The 7437-nt window shown below is 37.4% G+C and overlaps 1 protein-coding gene across 2 annotated transcripts in view; it reads left to right on the plus strand.

Annotated features, from left to right (window-relative positions):
• The first annotated feature begins 3200 nt into the window (after positions 1-3200).
• The window catches only part of LOC108248120 (troponin I, fast skeletal muscle-like), a 23754-nt gene continuing 19517 nt past the window's right edge, over positions 3201-7437 (plus strand). The window contains exons 1-2 of one of the 2 annotated variants that reach the window (XM_017436650.3): positions 3265-3308; positions 6843-6935. The gene's annotated coding sequence lies outside the window, so the exon portion shown is untranslated. Of the gene's footprint in view, positions 3309-6842; positions 6936-7437 lie in introns of both variants that reach the window. The other variant, XM_017436649.3, reaches the window with a different exon arrangement.

Genomic DNA, 7437 nt, shown 5'->3' on the forward strand with positions numbered 1-7437 from the left:
CACACGTGCTCTAACTCTGGAACCGTTCGACGTAGGAGGGCGAAACTTCACAACATGCCACAGGAGTCGTAACTATCCGGACTGAAGGCGATTTCGGATGTTTTCCCAGAGCGCCACCTAGTGGAGGGCGCGGGAAGTGCACGGGAAATGCGGGGGAAGTGCGCCAGAGTTCCCGCGGTCGCCATAGTCCGAAGCGGCGCTGAGCTGCGAGGGCCATCCAACGCTGCTTGCAGCTTTAATTGTCTTTATCTCTCCGTGTGAGTCTCTCCAAGGTTGAAATGGGCCAAGCACAGACTGAAGATCAGTGTACCATTTTTAAAACCTCCCTCAAAACCTTGTTTAAAATCAAAAGTCCCAAGTCTGTCTCCCATAAAGTTGTTAGTGTTGAAAGGTCAAAAGTATTTGAATATATAGAATAGATCACTCCTCTTAGTGAGGAGGGAGGTTGTAGAAACACTTGAAAATCAAAGAATCTAATGTCGAGCTTGAAGGTATCTAAAAAAAACATCTTTAGGGAGAGAAAAATCATTTACTAAGTGTTGAAAAGAAGCAAAATAGAATCATCATACAAATCTCTCCAGATTGTTATACCTAACCTAGTCCATATATAGAACATGTTATCTAAGAAAGACAGAAGAGAAATATGAGTCACTGCAAGTGGAGCTCCAACAGAGTGTGTTTGCAGCCAAAATGACATTGAAATGATGCTGACTGGTATAATTATAACTGACTGAAAAATATATTTTATAATTATAATATATTATATTAGTTATAATTATGCAGACTGATGTACACATAACCATCTGAAGCTGAACAAAGAGATGGTTAATGATTTTAGGAAAAAGAGGCTCAAACTAGAGCCTGTTTTCTTTCAGGGGACAGAGGTGAAGTGTGTGTCCCCAACTACAGGTATCTAAGTGTACAGCTGGACAACAAGCTGGACTGGTCCTGCCACATGGTGACAGCATACAAGAACAGAGCAGGCTGTACTTTCTAAGAAGACTGCTGTCTTTTAATAAATGCCAGTCGCTGCTGTGCTCCTTCTAAAGGACTGTCATAGACAGTGTCTTGTTCTTTGGGGTGGTGTTCTGGGGGGCTCACATGTTAGTTAAAACTTGACAAACTGTAAAAAAAAAGGCAAGCTCCACCATCATAATAACATTGGAGTGGGTTGAGCAGGTGGCTAAGGTGAAGATGCTAAGGAGAATAAATGCCATCATGAATAACAACAGGCACCTTCAGCTCCGAGGTGTAAGACTGACCGTTGCCAGAGGTTATTCCTGCCAGCTGCCATCAAGCTCTACAATGAGCAATGAAAGAACGTATACTAAATGTGTATGAAATGTATACTACTAATGTACCTCCACTTTGGTTAAATGTATTTTTATGCACTATATTTTTAGCATTAGTGTATTTATATCAGCATTTTTAGTTTTAGTATTTTAGTATTAGCATTATTATTTTTGTATCAATCTCTTTTTTCTGTTGTTTAATGCTGCTTTGACACTGTCATTTCCTGCAAAGGATCAAAGGAGTATTCATCATTTATTATCATTTATAAATTGAGCCCATATTTTAAGACAAGCAGTCACTATCACATTCTTAGTGTCACTAGAAGTAGAAGAGTGAAGAAGTGAGTGAAGTAAGGCATTCAATTCTACTGGGTGACAATAATTTGCTTCTATAACCATCCATGATGAAGGAAATTAATTCTCCTCAAACTGAACCCAATATTTCAGATTTCTTTTATTAGTTGCCCAGTAATAATACAAGAGGTAAGATAGTGTCATTCCACCCAGAGCTTTGGGCCTCTGTAAGACTTGATGGCGCAGTCTGGGTGGTTTTTTGCTCCCAAAAAAATCCAGAATGAGACTACTGAACAAGGGATGGCAGGTATAAATAAGGTAACAGAGCTAAGCCCTCCTTAACATTGACAATAAAGATTGACAAGAATTTTCTTGTCATTTAAAACCATGTTTAAACTCATTGTTTCACATTTTGTGAAGTCCAGAATAACATCAGCACCAAACAGTATCAACATCTGTATCAAGTATAGACTGGAAGTCCTACAGTCAAAGTAGAAGACTCCACCTAAGGTGGTAGAGAATGGCAAGGTTAAGATGACTTCCACATTCAGACTGACAAACAGGTGATGGCTAACCAACCAGATGTTGTAGTGATAGATAAGATACAGAAGAAAGCAGTGGTGATAGATGTAGAAGTCCCAAGTGACTGTAACATCAGGAAGAAGTAGCATGAGAAGCTGGAGAAACCAAGGGCTGAAAGAGGAAAAATCAGAAGAGTGCAGTCCTAGGAAACTGTTAAAATGCTGTGCAGAACCCTCAAGCTCACAGGTTAGAGGACCCGAGCTTGAAGAGAAGTGGAACTACCCATGTGGAAAAATCAGGAAAGCTGTGTTTTTTTAAACAGATAAACTGTATTTGTGCTTTGTGACAAGTCTGTTGAATGTATCAGTTTCAGCAAGTTTTATTAAATATACCCCTGATTACCCCTGGACTGTTACATTCAGTGGTCTCAGCACCATTAGCATATCTATCATGCTCAGCTCACATTGTTTGTTTGAGAAACAGCAACACCAGTATTGCATTTTTGAAAGAGTTGCTTTATGAGCTCGAGAAACAATATAAAACAGACCCTCATTTGACTAGCCATTTGCTTATTTTAGATGAACAGCTTTCCCCTTTTTTTCCATACTCTGTTCAATAATAAGGTACTAACTTTGTATAATTTTGATTTGTAATATTATTATAATTGGAGTTGCATTTGCAAACATTCATCTGTTTTTTGTTGTTGTTTTTTTTGGTACTTTTCCAATTCTTTTTACATTTCTCCTGAACCATGGAGCTGCAGCAGTCCAACATGTTTTTATCTAGTCATTAAAAATAACTAATATTAATGATAATATAACAAAGCAAGGATTTGCTCAGTTTTTTTCTTGCATTATATCAAACCCCTAATTTCTTCTGTGAGTACTTATGTCACCTGTGAACTACAATTACTTCCTTGATTGTTTTTTGTCAAAGGCTTAGAGGAGAAGGTAAAATAAATAACAATCTACAAGTATGGGTTATTTATAATGTGGCTAGCTCTGGAAGGGGCTGGATGACAGTGTACTGTATTTCATGACCTTGCCAGCTCATTGGTTTGACCAGTAATCCACTTCCATAAAGAGAGTGTGGAGGGGATTGAGGTCTATCTGTGATTGCAATATATATACCTCCGTAACACTTCATCTGCCTGGGACTCAACCCGTGTCTTTGTGACTCAAATAACTCTGCCTGGTTAAAGTAAGACATCTTTCTTTTCCATTCTGATACAACTTAAGTGTGTTTCAGAAGACAAAGCATGTTGTCTAGTGGCTACTTGCATGACAGCTGACTGGGATGCTTTTATTTTGTTACACATTTGTAACACAACTGTTACAAATACATGTTAGTTCCTAAAAGTATTCTTTAAGGTTTGGTCTCAGATGGTTTGCAGATAGTTTTAGGTTTATTTATACAGCTATCAAACTATGCAGAAATGTAACCAGTAATTTATCACATTGTGAATAAAATGGATAAATATGTGTTACAACAGTAAAATGTCAGAGGTTCATGGGGATAGATGTCTTAAATACTTCATAATGACGCTAACTTAACGATAAAAAAAATCATGTCTTTTGAAAGTATTAATACTTTTGAATGTTTTTGGTATGTTGTGAAGTTAAGTTTTGAGCAGATTTTGGAAGTATTTGGTTTCTACAGCATTTCTTCAACTCCAGCAGCTGTTCAGATGAACAGCTCAGAAAATATTGTCTTGAAGGAGTAGTTTTCAGTCTTGGCAAGTTCACAGTCTCCTGCTGGAACAAACCCAATGATGAACAGCCTGATGATGTGGGATGCTGAAAAACAACACCACTACAAGGCATTAAACTGAAAACCAGTCCATCAATGTTTATCTTCCTGTCAGCACCTCAGAAAGGCGTGTTCACAGGAAGACCGGGTCTAATCTCAAGGCTCGATCAGTTAAAAGACACTTTAATCCCTGTATACCAATTTTAGCCTGAGTTCTCCTCAAGGATTTAGATATTTAAGGAAGCTTCCAGTGTTGGAGGAGTGATTTCCTCACCCAGACATTTCCTTATTTGGTTTTTGAATATTTCAAGAGAGGCTTCAGCTTTACTTCAACTTTTCAATGCTCACATAATCCATACTCAAATGTTGTTTGAATTTGAAGTTGTCATTAAAGCCTAGTTTTGTGTTTTAAAACCATGGTTCTATTTTGTATGAAGTGCTTTTTGTATGACCATCTAGTCTTTATTTTTACTGTGTGAAACAGGTGAACAGTGCATGTGCTACTGAGGTCAGCATAGTGATAAGTTATTTTTGTGACATGCTTTGATGTCTTGGCCATCTGGGGACATTCTTTAGTGTTGGGTTGCTGTGAATTCCTAAACCTTTCCTCCCGAGACAATCTTATACTTAACCTAAAATCACCTAAGCCAAAAATCATGACACATACTTAACCCTGTGGACATTATTCCATCTCCTGAGATACTCTGCTGTGCCCTCATTCCTCCCTGCCTGCTTTTGGTTCACAGACCAATGCTCTTTAGGTTGGAAATGGCATGTCATCATTGCAGATCTCTTGTTTTAGAACAAGCCAGCTTTTTTTTTTTAACTGTCAAAGTTAAAAAAAAAGCAGAGGGTCCAGAAATAGAGTATTAATCATCTAGCTTTATCACAGCTGCTAAACATTGCAAGTAAAAGCTGTTGGACCAAAATCTTGTATCTCTTGTACTGATCAGCCTTCACATCTGTCTGTGGTTTTATGGCTGACTAATCAATGAAAAGTGTCCAAAAGAGCTTGTGCTTCCAGAAAGGCATTTTGTTCTTGTTCCTGTCGTTTTTGTTTATTTTTTCCAATTTCTGAAAAGTTGTGTTTTTGCCATACAACATTTCTGCCCAACAGTGATGGTATTTTACTTGCAATGTATAGCAGCTGTGAAGGATCTGTGGATTAATACTCTATTTCTGGATCACAGCTGTTCCTAACATCTACAGTTAAAAAAAAGAAAAAGAAAAAAAAGCTGGCTTGTTGGCCAGTGATATTATTCTTTTCAGATAGTTTTGATTTTGCTTTCCATGCTTTTAAGTTCTCTGAAGGCAGTCAAACTCTGACACATATTACAATACAGAAGATGCCAATAAAATGTCTGTTCATGAAAGGTTTTAGCTTTAAGTTGCAAGCATTTTGACTTGATGACTGTATGACTGTCAGTTTTTTCCTTAATAATGACCAAAGAGTAGGTTTAATTGGGAAGAGTTTTATTTGGTAACAGTGATAACATTTTTAACAGTTAGGGATGCCATTTTTAATGCAAATTACCAGATAAACTGTTGATTGTCCAACTGATGCAGGCAGAAGGCAGTAAACACGCACTGGGGATCTTTCAGTCTCTGAAAACATCAAGTCTAAAGAGGGGTTGCATTTCCTGCTTTATTAAACTGAGTTGCTGTGGGTAGGCCTTTTTTCTGCATGAATAACAATATGCAGTACATTGCAAAACTATCACTACTAGGGATGGGCAAAATGGACTTGAAATTTGTCGCAGTATTGTCTGGTATTTATGGAAATAATAATAAATGAATAATAAAAAGCATTATGCTTCAACAACGGTTCTTTTCTTTTCAAATCTTTTACTACATATAGTCAAGAGCCTCACACAGACAAATATTGCTCTAAGAATGACTCACCTATTGTTTAATATGCTGCTTTACGACAGCAATTATGTTCATTCAAGTTGTACAAAATAATTCTTCCTAGATACAACTGTATACAGTAACATCTTCCCAGCTACATACAGTACAGTAATGTCCTTGCAGTTACCTTAGAAGTAAAATCTTTAACACTAGGTCTGTTTCAAAACCTTTGGTCCCAGATCTTTGTGATACGGCAGTATTCCTGTGAATTATGCTCTCCGTGTTTGATGCAAAGTTGGGCTTATGAGACGCGTTTTGAGCAGTTTGAGCTACTTGGAACACATTAATGGCACCATGTTGTGTCTAATAAACAATGTTAAATGATTATGGGCCACAAGCTTTGCCTTCTAATAAACAGTCAATGCTTTCAATCTCGGACAGAGGGAGAGACAACCATGCAGACAACCATAGCTTTTCATTCATTTAATTTTTGTCTATTTGGGCCCCATCTCTTTTAAGACAGTGGTCCTGCCATTCATTCTCTCTCAGGTTGTCTGCGTTGAAGGAACACAGTGCTGCACTAGCTCTTTTGTTGTTGTTTTTTGTGAATACTTGAAACTGCAAATAAAACAAGCGAAAAGTGTAAGAAAACAAAAAGTGAAAAAAATAAAATTATATATATGTGGATATAATTTAATTTTTTGTTTGTTCTTTTTTGTATATATATATATATATATATATTTTAATTCCCTTTTCACCCTCCGCGGGTGGTCTCTTTCTTTTAAAAAAAAAAAAATATATATATGTATATATATATATATATACATATATATATATATATAAACAAAAAAGAAAACAAAACAAATATACCAATTAACAAAGTCTAAGATAAACAGATAATACAAGCAGCCAAAAAAAGGGTAAAGCCTGAAGCTGCAGCTTCTAAATGCCCACCCCTCTCACATGTCATTATTATTTCACATATTTCACATCTCTTCAGGATGCCTCCTTTGAAGGTTTTCTGGGCATGTCCCACTAGAGCCAACAGCAGAGAAGTACTTGGCCATAAAGTCTTCCACATGCTGTTTGCCAGACTGTCTTCAACGGTGTTTTTGTCTTTGCCACTCTTCCATAAAGCTCAGACTGATGAACAACCTGATCAACAGCTGTTATAGCTCAGTCTCTCCCATCTCACCTGCTGAAGCTGGACCTCCTTCAGAGAGCTCTCAGGTGACTTGGTGGTCTCTCTCACTATTCTCCTTCTTCACGCTCAGTCAGTTTGTGAGGACGGCCTGCTCTTGGTAGATTTACATCATCAAGAAATATTCCTTCCATTTCTTGATGATGGATTTAACAGAACTCCTGGGGATGTTTATGACCTTGGAAAACCTTTGGTATTCATCCTCTGACTTGTACTTTTCAATAATATTTTCTCTGAGTTGAATTAGGACAGTCACTTTATAGGGGGGAAATATTTATTGGTATTACTCTGTAGATATTTGATTTTGTGGTGATTTGGGTTTTTTCTGTGTTATGGTTTTTGTTTTTGTTTGGTTTGTTGGTTTGCTTGGTTTCTGTCTTGTCTCTTGTTTCATGTTTCATTTGCTCCTCCTCAATCTCTCTTTATCTCCTGGCCACACCTACACCTGTCCCCACTTTGTAATCACGTCACCTGTCTCCATTTACCTAATTATCCTCAGTCTTTAAAACCCGCTCATTGCCTTCCACACTC

This window comes from Kryptolebias marmoratus, linkage group LG11, assembly GCF_001649575.2.
Source record: "Kryptolebias marmoratus isolate JLee-2015 linkage group LG11, ASM164957v2, whole genome shotgun sequence".
NCBI lineage: Eukaryota > Metazoa > Chordata > Actinopteri > Cyprinodontiformes > Rivulidae > Kryptolebias > Kryptolebias marmoratus.